The 17978-nt window shown below is 51.4% G+C and overlaps 1 non-coding gene across 1 annotated transcript; it reads right to left on the reverse strand.

The window, feature by feature from the left end:
* Positions 1-6023: 6023 nt before the first annotated feature.
* LOC124517171 (U2 spliceosomal RNA) lies at positions 6024-6207 on the reverse strand. The gene has a single exon (XR_006963328.1). It is a non-coding gene; the product is annotated as a U2 spliceosomal RNA (small nuclear RNA).
* Positions 6208-17978: the final 11771 nt, after the last annotated feature.

Raw genomic sequence — 17978 nt, forward strand, 5'->3', positions numbered from 1 at the left:
AGGAAGTAACACCTGCACGTCGTGGGGGAAATGAATGGATTGGCCAAGTGATACCAGACATTGGCATGAAAAAAAAAAAAAGTGAACAGGATGAATGTGTAAGTAAATTTCTTTCAAGGTGGACTATTCTCTTTCATCCTGTAATGCCCTCGTTTAACCGGGAATGATTTATTCAGAGTACTCCCACCTTTCCTGGTGAGTACCTGCTCTGCCTCCCTTCTCCTTCCCGGGTCCTGGGCACCCCTGATCCGGTCCATCCTATCACCAAAATCTTCCTTGGTTCCCTTAAATCACTTCCATGATTATTCATTTTGCGTCTTTTTTTTTTTTTTTTGAGAGAGAGACAGAGAGACAGAGCAAGCAAGGAAAGGGCAGAGAGAGGGGGGGGGGGAAGAGAGAGACAGAATCCGAAGCAGGCGCCAGGCTCAGAGCCGTCAGCACAGAGCCTGACGCGGGTCTCGAACCCACAAGCCACGAGATCACGACCTGAGCCGAAGTCCGCCGCTTAACTGACTGAGCCACCAGGCGCCCCTCAGTTTGCCTCTTTATGCCATGTTTCTTCCTATTCTTTTTTCATCGGCACCTTTCCATCACTTCTTTCTCCCCTTTTATACTACTTAGTGTGAGAATGAATATTCTAAACCCTCTCTTTGGACACCCGACAGAGTGAGCCCTGCCTGGACGTCAGGGACACATCCTTGGAAAATGATCAAAATACTAACAGCTAATGATTGTTGAAAGCTTACCAGGCCGGCATTCCCGCAAGCAGCTTACGTCGATTGACTCATTTAAGCCTCACAGGGACCATGCCAGGAAGATACAATTAGCCTCATCTTATAAATGAGGAAACTGAGGCACAGGGAGGTAGCGTCAGTGACTACTGCTTGTAAGTAGAAAGGCCCAAAGCTCTGGTCAGTTCACGACCACAGCGCACTTGTTCCGGACACACTTGCTGAGTAAGCGCTCCTATTTCGATTCCCGGGAACAACTCATTAGGCCACTTGGGGAATTAAGGTCCTGAGGTGTGAGGGGTCGTTCCTGGGCTTCCATCAGCCCCAGCGCCCCTCTCCACCCCATTCCTGGGGGCTGCCTAGGAGCTCCAGCAGTAGAGGTGCAGAAGAAGTGGGAAGCCAGGACTTAACTCAGGCTGGAGGTGAGAATGACTTTCGCTAAAGAACATTAAGCCCCAGACGACCCCGAAACACGGGAAGCTGCTCGAGTTCCCGGCTGCAGAAAGCACTTTGCGCAGGCGCTGGCCACGGTGGAGCCCCGGCTTCCGAAGCTAGATCGTGCCGGCTCTGATTTGGGGCGGGCACGAGTCCCTCCGGGACTCCGGGGAAGGGGTCTCCTGCGCTCGAAAAATGGTTCCTGAGCCTTCCGTGATGAGGCTGCGGGTTTGGCTGCGGAGAGCTTCCAGTGTCCCCCGAAGGGGAGCGAGAACAAGTTGGGAGTGGGTCTACAGGGTTTGGGGAGGAAAGACACTGCCGCCCAAGCACAGCGGCCTGGGTCTCGAGGCAGACGCTCATTCGGGTTGGCTGCATTCAGTCAATCTAAGAGGCAGGCCTTGGGGGCTTCCTCCCCAGAAGACGACCTGGGCCGTGACCCGCCGCGGGAGGAAAGCAGGTGAGTCTGCTGCAGAATCGCTCCTGCGTCCCTGGCTCCGAGCCGCGCGGGGCGGGGCTCCAGGCCGGGGGGCGGGGCTGGGAAGGACGCCTCGGATTGGGCCACTCCGAGAGAAGGGCGGAGTCGAGCGCGGCCTGGGGAGCTGGGGCGCTCCCGGGCGTGTGCGCCGCGGGGACCCAGGGCCCGGAGATCCCCGACGCGCCGAGCCTTGCCGCCCAGGCCACCGCCCCAGCGTCGCGGGGCGTTTCACTTTTCCCGTTTTCCCCATTTTGGAGGCGTCTCTTCTTGCCCGTGGGAGGGTCGTGATCATACTGCGTGCGTGGGCTCCGGCTTCTGGGTGGCGACTTTTCTCTCCCGCGGGGACGCAGGGGACCGAGGGTCACCCGTTTCTGGAGCCACGGAGTCCCCGGGCGGCCGCGGGGCCCTCCTTGCTCCGTGTCCTCCACGCTGCGGCCCCGGGCCCGTCCAGGCTTTCATCCGGGATTGGGTGGCTTGGGTGTGCCGCTTTGCGCCCCGCGGGCCCGAGTTTTCACCCCTGCCGCCCGGGAGGGTGGTCGGGAACGGTGTGGGTGACACAGGATGGGAGGACTGGGAGAGACCCCCTGAGAGGGGCAGGCTTCGGCCAGAGGTCAGCAATTGGCCTGGGGTGGCCCCGATGTATTGACTTATTTTAAACAGATCCTTCAAGTGTGGGAGATGGGAAATCCCTTCCCGCCCCCCACTCCCGTCTCCGGTTAATCCAGAATCCAAAAAGCGGAGACAGGGAATCCTAATCCTCCCCTCTCTCGGCCAAGTTCATCGGTTAATTGAAAGGCTTTGCGGCCAGATTCTGGAAGCGGGGGCCGCCCTGGGCTCCGCTCCCCGGGAGCCTCGTCCGTCCCGCGGGCGGTGTCTGGTGGGAACGTCAGGAGTGCGGACTCAGCCGTCCCAGCGACTTTAACTTTGGACGTCCTGCCTCGCGGCTCCCGCCACCTCCCCGCCCCCGCCCGCCAGCCTCGCCGCTTGCGCTTCCCAGTCTCCATCCGAGCGCTCCTTTTCACCAACAGAACCTTAATACACGAATAGCATCCAAGCCTCCAGGAGCCCAGCAGGAAAAGATTTCCGGGGAGGATAAAATTAATGAAAAAGCCTGCACTTCCTCTCTGCACAGCAAGCGCGAGCTGCGCACCAGCCCTCGGGGCTCGGCCTGCGTCCTAACTGGCCTGGGAAAGGCGCGGCCCCGCAGCGCCCGGCGGGCGCGCCGGACCGTTCAAGAGGCGGATGGTGTGCTTTGTGGCCAAAGTCGTCCCCTTAATTGGGAACTGGCTCTAATGATCTGGCCTCAGCTTGTTAACTGTACAATAGTGGGCAGAGTTAATGACTCATTAGTGATTAATTCTTTAACTGTGCCTTAATTACTCACTGTAACCCCCCTTTCGTAAAACTGGATTAAATCGTCTGGATCCTCGACCACGTCTCTCACAGCTCTGGAAGACCCTTGGAGAACGCCAAGTTCCCCCCCAACTTCGGCGGGTCGGCTTCCTAAAAGCAGGTGCAGCGGCGCCGCCCCTCAGCCTGAAAAGTGGGGCGATCTGTGGGTCAGCGTAGCTGTGACATTGCCTGGTCGTGACCTTCAACCCCCGTCCTTCACACCCCCCCCCCAGAGCTGGATCTCCAAGATGTCCCCTCCTCCCTCAGCACCTTCCCTAACACGCCTGAGATGTAACACCTCATTTTAGAAGATGTTTTCCTCTGCTCAGTACTTGGCGTGGGTGTGTGTTCACAGTAGGTTTTGAATGGATGGTATACAATGGTGCCTTTCTTCAAAAGTTCCCTGAGAAAGTTCTTTCCAGGGCTAACAGTAGCTGGAGTCCAGATATAGTCTCTCCATTGGTACTTTTATATATTAAAAAAATGGACCTTGAATTTTTTCACCTTCGGAATTGTCCTGCAATCTTGATCCCTTCTGGAGACCCGTAAGGCAAGGCAGGCATGTGGTGATGGACAATAAGAATCTCCACCCTCCCCGACAATGCCCGCTGTTGGGGGGGGGGTGCTCAGTCACTTGAGCATCTGACTCTTGATTTCCGCTCAGGTCATGATCCCGGGGTCCGGGGTCGAGCCCCACATAGGGCTCCCCACTGAGTGCGGAGGCTGTTTGAGATGCACTCTCTTCCTCTCCTTCTCCCCCCCTCTCCCACTCACACACACTCTTTCTCTCTGATAAATAAAAATAGATAAATAAAAAAATTTTTAAAAAAGGATCTCCATCCTCAAGGAGCATGGTCTCAGTAGAGGAACGGACCCATTTCCTCATGTTTTCAAGTACCTACTGTTTTTCTCCATTTGGTGTTCCAGAGGCCATCCAAAATAGATTACGTTCCAAACAAAACTTACTCATCTGTGCTCTGTGGCTTCCAATAAACCTCCTTAAAACCCTTCTGTCTTCATTCCTAGCCACCCAAGGGATATGAGAATCATTCTTGAAGCCTTGGGACAAGTTATTTTCCATGTCCTTTCCACCTCTTACTTTTCTCCGCCATATAGCCTCCAAATCTTAGCCGCCCAGAAGCAAGACACCTCCCGGCCTTCCTGCCAATTAGATATGATTAAGTCTATACCAGTGTCCTAGAAGGAAGACACTTCTAGGAAGCACGCTCTTGAAGGTGACCAGCCCGCCCTGCCCCTGCCCCGTTCCTGAGTCTGCTGCCCCCAGGCAGGTGTGAAAGGCCGGTGCCGGAGAACCCATCTTGGACCATGTCATGAGGCCATGTGTTGAGGGGGTTGAGTAACAGGACAGAAGGGACCATATGTGCTAAGTCCCTGACACCGGAGCACCATTAGTAGCTCTGGATTGCTATCAGGGCGATTTGAAGTCTATTTTGTGTCACTGTCAGCCACACCCAGACCTAATTCACCCATTCCTTTCACGCCTACCTGCAGTTAATTACTTAGCTGCGTTGCTCTTACTTCAGACAGAACACCTCCACATTCATCTGTCCTTGACGTTCTCTGCCAGTTCTCTAGTTCGGGGCTTCATTCTCTCTCCCCCAGGCAGCGTTTCTCTTGCGGCACTTACCACATATGCTCCGATGTCATGGTGGTTTCTTCATGATTCATTTGCAACCATTTATTGAGTTCTCTCTTTCTCTTTCTCTTTCTCTTTCTCTTTCTCTTTCTCTTTCTCTTTCTCTGCTGGGCTCTGGAGTTATAAAGATGTGGCTTCCATATGGATCTGCTTGGCAATCAATCTTCAATCAACCCTTCACACTATAGCCAGAATTAGTATCTCAAACAATTCCTCTGCTTGAAACAATTCCTTAAGGCCATTGGGACAAAAGCTGAGCTCCTGGTGAGCATGGCCTCTGAGGCTCTTTTGAATCTGACCCGACCCATCTTTCCGGGCTTGTCTCTGGCACGCTTCCTCTTTCCTTGCCTTCCTCTTTCCCTCTTTCCTTTCTTGCCCTCCGTTCAAGTGACACCAGATTACGCGGCATCTCACTGGCCCACCATGTGCTTTTTCACTTTGTGGCTCTGAGCACAAATGGTCCTTCTGCCTGGAAGGACTTCCCACCCTCCCGCTCCCGGCAACCTCCGTCAGGACCTGACTCAGATGTCACTGCCCTCTGTGCCCCTGGCCTGCATTCCTGCAGCAGTCAGTTCCTTGTTCCCTCTTCAGCACACACCCAAGAGCACTTTGTCGATGTCCACTTGAGGCTGTTCTAGTACTTATCCCGTAGTGTTGTCTATGGTCCCCGGCGAAACTGTAGGATCCTTAAAGGCCGCTGTCAGATTCTTCTCAGAATATTCAGTGCCTGGCCCCATGGAAGCACCCAGTAATTGATGAGCAATAACTAACACAAGGGGTGTGTGATCCCAGAGAAAGCGCCACATTCTATGACACCTTATCACAAGGAAAGCTGCCTTAGCCTGTGAAGTCACGAATCACGGCAGACGTCCCGGAGGAAGTGACAGACTGAACCCTGAAGGGGAAACAGAAGAAAACAGGGAGGAGTTGAGGGGTACAGGAGGTCACCGCGTCGGCAAAGGAAGAGGGAGCAGGGCTTGTCTAAGGCTCTCAAACGAGGCTGGTCTGGCGGGGTCCACTGCCAAGACTCATAAAGTGGGGGATTTCCCAACATAGGAGAACCCAAAACTAACTCACGGCCGCTGCAGGTGGTGACACGGTCATGTCCTATAGATCGTCCTGCCTATATAGCGTGGAGAAGAGCTTGGAAAGAGGGAAGAGAAGGGTCTAGAAGACCAATCAGAAAGCTATTGCAGTAACTGAAGAAAAATGGAAGCTCGGCCTCGTGTGGCGACAAGGCGGCCAGGTTGGAGGTTGAATGAGGAGATCGTCAGTTCAGTTTTTTGTTGTTGCTGCTGCCCCTGGTGTGTGTGTGTGTGTGTGTGTGTGTGTGTGTGTGTGCACCATTCCTGCAATATGGGGTCATGCGCAGAGTGAACACAGCAACCCGTATTCCCTCTCCCTGCTCCCCAAATCCATTGAGTATATTGTCTTCAGCTCCAGGACCTATCAGATCTTAAACTGCTAAGAACAGATACTACTTTGGCTCGAACTTAGCCAAAAGGCTGAGAAATGATTTTTGTTTTTAGTTCAGTGTTGGTCAAATGCGTTTGACTGAAGACAACTCCAAGTACTGGTTTGGGGCTCAGGGGAAGGATCCGGGCGCTGAGCTCGGGCAACAGAAGATAATTGAAGCCATGGGCATACAGGAGGGAGGAGGAGGGAGGAGGAGGAGGGAGGGGGCCCTCCAGGGGGAGGGGGCCCAGGGTAGCGGGAGGACACCGAGGTCAGAGCCTTGAGAAACGCCAGCATTTGGTGGCCAGTGTTGGAGGAACCAGGGGAGTGACAGGAGGAAACCGGGGAAGTGTGGGGGCTCGGAAACTGAGGAAAGAGGGTTTCAAAAGAGAAAGAATCAGCAACAAAAATCGTCATTATTGGGGCACCTGGGGGGGCTCATTTTGGTTAAGCGTCTAAATCTCGATTTCCGCTCAGCTCTTAATCTTGCAGTTCATGAGTTCAAGCCCCACGTCGGGCTCTGTGCTGACGGTGCACAGCCTGCTTGGGATTCCCTGTCTCCCTCTCTCTCTGCCCCTCCCTCACTCGCATTCTCTCTCTCCCTCAAAAATAAATACACTTTAAGAGATTGCTGTCATTTTTAAAACTGAAAAATTAGCCAGGGATGAAAAGCACAAGACCGCATTCTTGCTTCCTACAGGGGGCCGGGATGCAGCTGTTTCGCAGATGCTGCCAAGTATCTCCTGCTGCTGGAAAGTAATCGGTGGCGGCCCAGCCCCCACCGGCACCTCCTCTCGTTCCACATCTAGGAAGAAAGTGAAATAACACAGCGTCCTAACCGTGGTACCCGATGATCTGAAACTCGTTTAGTATAAACTTTCAGTCCTTTTTACCCTAAGCCTCCAACTTCCCTTTCTCCGACACGCACTCTGCTCCACACGCCCTCTGCTTTTGCCCACTCGGCTCGCCCTTGAACTTGTCCTGAGCTCTCTCACCCCTATGCCTTCCCCCAAGCTCTTCCCTCCACCTGGAGTGTCTTCCCCCGTAGAAAATGCTTTAAGGTGAAGGAAAATTAAGGTGCAGTATACCCGCATTTCTGGGTTGTAGCTAGAGCAGGGCTTAGAACGATGTTGAGCAGCAAATTGCCCGCATTGAGAAGGCCTGAAATCTACAACCTAAGCTTCCGCCTTAAGACACTAAAAAAGAAGGTCGGACGAAACCTGAGGTGAGCAGAAGGGAGAAAGTAACAGACATCAGAGGGGAAATCGATGAAACGGAGAATCGACAAGCAAGAGAGAAAATTACACGAAAAATACCTGATACGCGGGGTCACCAGGGGAATGGAAGACAAAAGTGCCACGAGACATCCCTCCACGCCTATCAGCATGGCTAGGATCAAAAACTCAGCAGCCAGAGGCGTTGGTGAGCATGTGGAGGGGTCAGAACGCCCGTGCGGCTTGGAGGGCATGATGTTAAGTGAAAGAAGCCAGTCACAAAAGACCCCATACCACACACGTGCAAATTCATGTGAAAGTCCAGAATGGGGAAATCCACATAGACAGAAAATCGATTTGCTGCTGCTTCGTGCTGGGGGACACGGGCATGGGGACAGAGGGGGCGCTAGATAAAGGATTTCTTCTTGAGATGATGGAAATGTTCTAACATGGGCTGTGATTATGGATTACGGCACGTATCTCTGAATATGCTGAAAACCATTGAACAGCCTACCGTCAGTGGGTGAAATCATAGCGTATGTGAATTATACCCCGAAGTCGTCTAAAAAACACAGCACGGTCTTTCCGCTGAGCTCTTGCCGCTTCCATCCCCTTCAGGCACTTGTGTTGGAATAATTTCCCTAAAAAGCGTCTTCATTTTGCTGCCCCCTTGCCAGGTGAGCCTGGCCCCCGGTGCTTCTCCTGCAAGTTTCAACTCTCAGCTCGTCTTTGCCCTTCCAGGCTCACCCTGCGTGCCTCACTCACCCATTTCCTTCCCCGTCGACCCCTTTTGGTGGCAGAGACCCTCGGCTCTAAACAAGCAACCTGGACGGCATCTTGTTCCCCCCAATTCCGTCTCCATTTTATTACTCAAGGTGGGCAATACCGTTTCGTCCCAAATGACAGACCAGCCGAAAATGCCAGCTCTCTTGGAAAGACAGCAGTCCCTTAACTTTATTCTGTGATGCCAAAGCTTGGCCGGAGAGGACTTTTTCTGCCCGGGGCCGTTCAGAGAGGTAGAGATGGGGCTGGGGGTGCCTGCGAGGAGCGAGCATGAAAAGAGGGAGGCCCGAGGCCCAAGGGAACCAGGGTGTCATTTGCACAGGGCCAGGCCTGCTGACATGTAGGATTGCTCCTGCTTTCTCACCTGGGCGCATGCTAACTGTCCCGTGTCTGTGGCCTTCTCTCCTCCGTGTCTAACCCTAGTTCAAAGCTCATCTCCCCCAGGGATCTCTCTCTGGTTTCCCTGGCCACAGTCTTCTTACTTCCCCAGGATCAGTCCGTCTTGTTGCATCCGTGAATTCCCCTCCTTTGTCCTCCCCCACTCCCCTGTGAAAGCAAATGAGCCCCCTGTTAATGTGACTGCCTAGCATTTGACCAAACAAAGCCTCTGTTCCAGGCTCCAGGGTTCGCCTGCAAGGCTTTGTACTCAACTCAACACAGGGCTGTGTGAGGATTCAAACGACTCTCCTCTGTCTTTTGTGGATTTTGTTTCATTCGGGGTGAGAAGCGCCCCTTTAAAAGTACCATCACAGAGAGATGACTGGATTTCTTGTTAGGAGGGCACGGGAACCTCATTTCCGCCACCAACTTGATATGTGGCTTCAGGCAAAGTAGTGTGTTTGCCTGGAGTTCCTGGGCTGTGAAACAAAGGGGGCTAGACCTCAGGGCCTCTACTGTCCTCCCAGCTGCAAAGTTGTGCCCAGCTAATGCACTTATTTTCAGTAATTTGGCTGAGGGTGCCATCTGATGGCCATTTTGAGAACTTCACCTGCTGATCGCGCACTAGAAGCTTCCTTATACTGGAATGCTTCCTTTCCAGCAGGGCCGGCAATAAGGGCCGTTTAAAAATGTTTCATTATTTGTTATTTGCACCGCAGGGTCAAAATTACAAATTTTAAATACTTTTGTGCGCTCCCAAAATCAATACTACTCTATACGTCATACGTTAATTAACTTGAATTTATTTTTAAATTTTTTTTAATGTTTATTAATTTTTGAGAGAGAGAGAGACAGAGAGAGTGTGATTGGAGGAGGGGCAGAGAGAGAGGGAGACACAGAATTCGAGGCAGGCTCTGGGTTCTGAGCTGTCAGCACAGAGCCTGACGCGGGGCTTGAACTCACGAACCGTGAGATCATGACCTGAGCTGAAATCAAGGGTCCGACTCTTAACCAACTGTGCCACCCAGGCGCCCCTCTAGCTTCTGGCAATTCATTGGCTTGTGAGAGCATAACCCCTGTCTTCAGATGGCACTCTCCATGCGTGTGTGCCATCCAAATGTCCCCTTTTCATAAGGACACAGTCGTATTGGATTAGGGGCCTGCCCCACTTCAGTAAGACTTTAAGTTCCCTCATTAATAGTGAACATGATTTCCAAATAAGGTCACATTCTCAGGCAGGGGGTGGGGGGTTCAGGACTTCACTACGTGAAAGGTAACAGTGTTGGGGACTTGCTGTCGTTTCGCGTATTTATACACTGGCTAGTAAGGAGACTATGGAGACCCAAGGCTGGGTAGTATCTGATAACCAACCCCAAGTGACTTGGCCCCGAATGGGATCCGATGACACACACAGCTGGGCTGTGCTTGAGGGACGGGATACGGTACCGAGGGCCGCCACGTGAGTTGGAAACTTGGAAACTTATGTTCACACAAAAACCTGCACAAGAATGGTCGCGGCGGCTCGGAACCAGAGTCAGCCCACAAATCCCCCCCCCTCCCCCCGCCTCGCAGGTGAGTGGCTGAACAAAGTGACTCACAAACCACAGAATCCTGTTCAGCAAAATAGAGTCAACCATGGACACATGTGGCAATTCAAACGCATCCCCGGGGAATCATGCTGAGGGAAGAAGGCTAATTCCAAAAGACTTGTGTTCTCTACACTCCCATTTATATACTTTTGAAATGACAAATTTGAGAAATGGAGGACAGATGAGTGCTTGCCAGGCGGAGGGTGATGGCAGGGCAGAGAATGAAGTACAAAAGGGCGTCAAGAGGGACAGCACAGTGTTGAAACTGCTCAGTATCTTTTTTTTTTTTTTTTTTTAGAGACAGAGAGAGCATGCGTGAGCAGGGGAGAGGGGCAGAGAGAGAGAGAGAGAGAGAGAGAATCTCAAACAGACTCCATGCACAGAGTGGAGCCTGATGTGGGGCTCAATCCCACAACCCTGGGATCATGACCCGAACCAAAATCAAGAGTCAGATGCTCAGCCGAGCCATCCAGGTGTCCCCAAACCGTTCCGTATTTTGATGGTGGCGGTAGATACACGAACCTGCAAAGTGCTAAAAGTGTGTGGAGCCCAAAATGCACACACACACACACACACACAAGCACAAATGGGTGCAGGTGTAACTGGGAAATCTGAATAAAATCAGATGACCATTTCAATGTCAGCATCCGGGTTGCAATATCGTACTACAACTTTGCAAAGTATTACCATTAAGAGAAACTGGGCAAAATGTACAAGGTATCTCTCTGTATTATTTCTTGCAACTACATGTGAATCTATAATTATCTCAGGGTTTTCAATTAAAAAAGGAAGTTTCACCTACTTGGGAGGAGTGGTGATGAAAGGGATGGGTTCTCTGAGGAAGTGACATTTAAGTCAAGACATGAATGTAAAAGGGGGGGGGGCAGCAGAATGTGCAAAGGTCCTGCAGCCGCAAAGAGCTTGGTAAATCCATGGAACTAAAAAGGAGACCAGTGAGACCCGAGTGGGGAGAAGCGAGGCTGGAGGCAGCAGCCAGACCAGGCAGGGCAACAGACTGTTCTAGAGACTTGACCTTCCACCTGAGAATAGAGAGAGACTATGGGAAGTTTTGAGCAGCAGAGTTCCATGATTTGTCATGAACTTGGGAAAGCTCACCCAGGTGTGGGTTGCACCTGGGTGCAACCCAGGGATGCACACAGAGAGACCACCGGGGCCATGGGGCAACAGGAAAACCATTTGAACATCCATCGAGAAGGAGATGGGCTGAGAGGCCACGTGCGGACGAATACTGGGCTTCACGGTGGGACTTCTTTGTTAAATTTTTTTTTTCAACGTTTATTTATTTTTGGGACAGAGAGAGACAGAGCATGAACGGGGGAGGGGCAGAGAGAGAGGGAGACACAGAATCGGAAACAGGCTCCAGGCTCTGAGCCATCAGCCCAGAGCCTGACTCGGGGCTCGAACTCCCAGACCGCGAGATCGTGACCTGGCTGAAGTCAGACGCTTAACCGACTGTGCCACCCAGGCACCCCAAGGTGGGACTTCTTAATAAAGAGTTTGGGGTGTCGGCCTTCTGGTTGAGCAGGAAATCTAAAACCTACGGACGGATCCTGGTGGGGGTCTACTAGAAACTAAAGCCATAAGTCACCCCAGCCACCACGTGAGGCCAGAGATTTCCTTCCCTCGATTACTCTGGAAGCCACAGGCTTACCCAGCGGTGCCAGAAACGCGGCCACCTCGGAGTCACTCTGGTCGTGCACCGGGGCCACAGGCGGCATCCTCCTGCCACCCGCCTCGGCTAGGACGCCTGTGACCCATTTCCTTTAAGTGTCAACCGATAAATGGCTTCTCGTTTAAGGGGCAGGTGGTTGAGATCGCATTGTTGGGCTTTCGGCCAACCCAAAAGGAAGAAAGTCAGCCCCAAGGCAGAGAATAAGTCAAAGGCGGGGCCCAGGCCTCGGCCCCTGCGCGAGTGAGGAGGGGGGAGGGGAGGGGGCGCCACTGCCCCGCCGGGGTTGAAGCCGGAAGTAGACGCCTCTTGACAGCTTCAAATTTTGAGAGAGGTGCTCACTTCACACGACTCTCTCTCTCTCTCTCTCTCTCACGCACACACACGCACACACATGAAGAGCCACAAGACTATTTGAAGCAGGGGGAGGTCAGACGGGGTGGGTGCCACACAGACCAGAGTTCTTCATCAGGATTCCACGTAGGGTCTTGCTGTTTGGTTTGTTTCCAGATACAGTGAGAGCCTCACAGAAGAATCTCTGGGGTTACATGGTCTGGTCCTGAGTTCCCCACGAGATTCGATTCCAGCTCGGTTCACTCACCAAGGACGTTTTTTACCAGCAGCATTTCAGAGTGAATGGCATTGTTTAGTGATTTTTCCTCTTTTTTTTTTTTACTGTTTATTTATTTATTTTGAGAGAGAGAGAGAGAGAGGGAATGCGAGCAGGGGAGGAGCAGAGAGAGAGGGAGAGAGAGAATCCCAAGCAGGCTCCTCACTGACAGCACAGAGCCCCACGCGGGGCTCGATCTCATGAACCGTGCGATCACCACCTGAGCCAAAACCAAGACTTGGACGCTCAACCGACTGAGCCATCCAGGTGCCCCGATTTCGCCTCTCCTTAAACAGACTTTCTTACTTCTTCCGGCCACCGGCTAGGAAGGGAGTGAGTCTTCAGAATCAGTCGGGACAGCAAATGGTATGCGGTAAAACCCTTTCAAAACATTGCTCACACAACTAGAGAATCACAAGCAGGGACAGGAATTTAAACGATATTGTTGAAAAAGGCGTGGAGTAGTCCCCTTGCCCCCCACATACCTTAAACCGGGATCGTAACCTCCATGCCTAGAGTGGGTAGGCAGGTAACGCACCCAGATAAGCAGGGAGGGGTGGACGTTAACGTGTGGTGAGGACTGTGGCCAAGTGGACAAGGTGAGCCCTGTCCCCGGGGACAGCCCCAGGCAGCGATGGCCTTTAGGGAGAGCGGGATTTTGCAAGAGCTTGCGACCTGGATAGATTTTTAAATCTGTGCTACAGATCCTAATTTTTGAAGACACCGTTCCGGTGAATAGCATGTCTATAGTAGCATCTGACCAGCAGGTGGCCAGTTCCAGTTCCTGACGACTAACTAAATTGTTTTTCACATTAGTCCCTTTTCTTTTCTCCTGCCAACCCCAGGAGTTAAGCGCGAGGAAAGGAGCCGTCTCTACAATCTTGTCTGGACTTTCCGGGGTTTTTTTGTTCTGTTTTGTTTTTTGTTTTAATTCGAGACCAACCCCCAGCCTGTCCATTTAGGCTGCTTCTAGCTGGGGCATCTCGGGAAATTGCTGGGGGGAAGAACCAGTTTGAAGCTCCCTATTTCCTTTTCATTTCTGTTTATTTCGGTGGTGGAGTCAGAGGGGCATTTATGTTGTTACCGTGGTGGCCATCTGTCTTGGGGGGCGAAGAACGCGGTACAGGAGGGACGCCTGGACTGAAGCCAGGGGCGGCCTGTCGACTGCAGTCCAACATCAGTGCTTCAAGCAACAGCAACGGACTATTGCCCGCTCGTAAAGACTCGCGGTCTTACAACGAATGGGAGGCCTTGGCATGAGCATTTTGAGAGCGGACTAAAACCCAGCGAGTCTGTCCTTGCTAGGAGGGACTGCCTTTTGAAATCGCTGTACGGATCCAACCGGGGTTGGGTGAAGTCGCGAGAAGTGAGGTTCATGCTTGTCGCGCGTTGGACATCCATCCCAACTCACTTCTGCCATCCATCCCAACTCAATTCCATCCTCCTTCCTCACCGAGAGAGTCTTGATTTTGTTAAGCGTCCTGCCCCTCCCGCCGCGTGACTCATCGGTAAATCCTAATCAGGGGGAGGTCAACCCTAGTGGTCGGATTCCCTTCATCAGTGGCAGGGTTAGATCAAGGCTGTGGCCCCGTTGGTCACTGAGGTGAGGGATTAGAGACCTCCAGGAAAGGATTTATCACTATTAATAATGTGCCGCCTAAAAAAAGATGGCCTCTCTTCTTCCTTTGGAGGTTGTCATGTCTGGATGTGACACCCGGAACTCCAGCAGCCATCCTGTGACCATGAGAGAAGGCAGCTTAAGGACAAAGCCCAACTGCCAGTGGCAGAGTGTCAAGATGGAAAAACCCACATCCTTGGGATCTGTTTGAGTCCCTACATTAAACTGAACTAGACAACCTTGAATCCCACCTCCCTGTGGAGTTCTTGTATGTGAGAAAATAAGTCTTTTTATCTTCTATGCAAATCTGAATTAAAGGGTTTCTGTTACTAACAGCCAAGGTGTCCCGACTGGCACAATGTTCATTCTCGAAGGTCTACGGTAAAGTCTCTTTTCCCTCTAGAGTCAGGTGGAATCGTTCATTCATCATCCCTTAGTTTAATGAGTCTGATCACAGGGCAAAGAAAAGCCTGGCCACAGGTAGAACCACCACATGATCCAGCAATCCCACCTCTGCGCCCCCAAAGGAAATGAAATCAGCGTCTCGAAGGGCTATCTACACTCTCATGTTCGCTGTGGCATTACTCACAATTGCCAAGACTGAAATGTCTGTGGTTGGATGAATGCATAAAGAAAACGCAGTGTTTAGAGGCGGTAGAATATGTTTCAGCCTTAGAAAGAAGGAAACCCTATCGCTTGGGATGATGCGGGTGAAACTGGGGGTCCGTAAGCTAAGTGAGATAAGCCAGACGCAGAAAGACACAAACTGCACGGTGTCACTTATAAGTAGGACCCAAAAAAGTTGAACTCGAAGCAGCAGAGTGGAATGGTGGCTGTTAGGGCTCAGGGACAGGGGAAAGGGGAGGTGTTGGTCAAAGGGCACAGCATTCAGTTTGCAGGATGAATACATTCTGGAGATCTAATGCACAGCGTGGTGACTGTGGTTAATAATTCTGTATCGGATATTTGAGATTTGCTGAAAGGAGATCTTAACTCTTTGCATCAAAAAAAAAAAGAGAAAAGGAAAGGTGACACAAAGTCAGGGCTGTATTAACTAGCTTGATTGTGGCAAACATTTCACAATGTGTATGTGTATCAGCATACCATATTGTATACCTTAAATAGACACAATTTTCATCCGTCCGTTATACCCCCCGAAAGCTGAAACACAAAACAAACAAAAAGGCAAACAGACCAAAAAACGAGGCTCTGGGCTCCCTTCTTCCCGTTTGTTTACCAAGTCCTCCCGTTCCTGAAGGAATGTGCACGAAAGAGTGCAAATCTACCTCTCTCTCTTTCTCTCTCTCTCTCTCTCTCCCTCTCTCACACACACACAAACACACACACACGCATCCACATACAAAGACAGGTGTGACGCAGTCGGAAGGGGCTTTTCCATGCTAATAGGTATTTGGAAAGGATCACATCTTAGGCTTACTTTTAGCGATTAAAGATAACATCCAACCCACAAAACATCATGTCTATTTCAGTCCCTTGTTTTCAAAGATGAAGGATATATAGGTCGGGCCACAGAGAAAGTATACTGTCTAGAAGTCTTCCGGTCGTGTCAGTGTCACGGCCCACTAACTCCATCCTGAAATCCAATCCTGTCATAGTCTGACACGGCAAATACTGCCTACCCAACATCCTCCCTCTTCTTTTCTTTATTAGTATGAAGGGGAATGTGGCTGTTGGGGGGGGGGTGTGGGAAGGGCGGGTGGTAGCAATGTCCCCAGCTGGAAAAACTACATTTCTCAGCCTCCTTTGTGGCTGGAACTGGCCAGTTCTCACTCAAAGACAAAGGCTGAAGATTTCAAATAGCAGGGCGGGCGTGTTTTGTGCCCGAATATCATGGCCCCTGCAGAAGTGTGGAAAGGTAACATCCGTTCCCCCAAGGAGTGAGAGCGTAGTCCTATCCAGAGAGGAGAGTCTATCTGGGAGGGATGGACTCTCCCGGGTCTCTGGAGACAGAGCTGGGGGAGAGCCACCAGAATGTTCTCTGGTGGAGGAGTGAGGCAAGAGCAGGGCATGATTACCGCAGCTGAGTGGAAGGACCAAGAACATTCTCATTCTCTCCTTGGAGACTGTCTCAATCCACCCGTGGTTAGAGCCACCTCTGTTGGTATATGTTCTGTAAATTATGTGGGCTGGGGAGAGCGGAAGGAAAGCCAGAGGGGAAACGGAGAGATGTTTCTGTGTTTTATCTGGGTCTAATTAAGGAAGTGATTAATTGGAAAACACAGGCCCCAAGAGGCAAAGGTGAGAGCCCTTTCCGTGATGACCATGGTGCTTCTGCTTTGGGAATGGCAATCGTTTGTCACCGTGGGTTTCCCTTGAAGAAGCTCTTTCACGGCGTCTGAATGAAGCGGCCTTTGGTCGAGGCGATAAATAACGTAAATTCCACAATTTACTTAAATGACTGCCTCCTCATCTGAGCTGGGTTAAAATGCTTTGCGATGAGCAAGTAGCCCCAGGGGGAAATGAAAGGTGGGCATTGCGGGGCTGGAAATTGTACTGCACAGCTTGAAATGCCTGCTTGGTGTGTTACCGAACCTCTGATGGCAAGCAAAGACTGCCAAATTACCCTGAGCAATCTACCCTGTACCACACACACACACACACACACACACACACAAAAAGACTGTGTTTCCAAAAGAACGAATTTGAAGGAGATTATTGCTTTCTTCCCTTCTGGATTCTTCCTTTTATTTATCCTGCTTGGCCGCAAGGGCTTCTAAATATTGTCACCTCTTAAAAGCGATCTTCTCTTCTTGCTCTATGCACACACACCTGGTCTGTGTGCGGTAGAAAACAGCCACCAGGCTCCTGTGTCCCTAGAGTCTCCCGGATGGATGTTAACTGTTCTCTAAAGGAGGATGGGCAGAAATCAAAGAGGGAATTCTTTTTTTTTTTTTTTGAGAAAAAAAGGAGAGGGGGGACATGTTATCTGTCTCTGACCATATAGTGTGAACCCCCGCTCCTTTCTTTGATAGCGTCCCATGGTTTTAGTCCCGTTTTCCCAAGCTAGAAGCCTCAAAACTACATTTCCCAGTTTCCCTTGCGGCTCAATCCAGACACGTGATCTGGGGTCCACCAATCAGACACAGACGTTCAACACTCGAATGTGGAAGTCAGCCAAAAAGCTTTGAAGGAGCTTTCCGAGGGGGCACCTATCACTTCAGGCACAAGGGGCGGCAGAGCCAGTGGAAGAGAGTGCCCGCTCAGGCAGTTCTGCAGAATGCTTTAGGGCTAGCGGGGCATGCGCGCGAACCACCTCATCGCCCGGGGCAGGGGCGTGGCTTTGATCCTGGACGCTGCTGGTTTAGCCTTAAGCCCGTTTCTCCGTCTTCCCTGCCTAGTATGTTCTCCGAAAATTTCCTTTCCTACTAAGACGAACCGGGGAGGATGTTATTTGCAGCTAAAACTTAACCCTACCCAGCGGGGAACACACTATGATATGTGATAGGACGGCGCTTGCAGAGGAGGGTTCAAGAAAGCTGTTCTGGAGGCGCCCGGGTGGCTCATTCTGTTAAGTGACTCTTGATTTGATTTTGGCTCAGGTCATGGTCTCATGGTTCATGGGCGGGAGCCCCCAGTCGGGCTCCGCGCTAATGGCATAGAGCCTGCTTGGGAGACTCTCTCCCTCTCTCTCTCTCTCTGCTCCTCTCTCCTGCTCTCTCTCTCTCTCTCCCCCTCAAAATAAATAAATAAACTTGAAGAAGAAGAAAAAGAAGAAGGAGGAGGAGAAAGCTTTTCTAGTAGGGAAAAGTATATCTCTTAAATAAACGGATCCTAATGCTAACTTGCCTTGGTACAGAGGAGCCCTGCAAGGGTCAGGAGATTTGAGGGAGCTGTTCTTGTGTCTTGGAACACATAGAGAAAAAATAATTGCAGCCCAAACACAGGACCACATCTACTTTCACGACACAAGCAAAGAAGGGACAGTCTAGA

This window comes from Lynx rufus, unplaced genomic scaffold, assembly GCF_022079265.1.
Source record: "Lynx rufus isolate CCGP_SWC_20201006 ecotype Redwood Valley unplaced genomic scaffold, mLynRuf1.p SCAF_20, whole genome shotgun sequence".
Taxonomy (NCBI): Eukaryota; Metazoa; Chordata; class Mammalia; order Carnivora; family Felidae; genus Lynx; species Lynx rufus.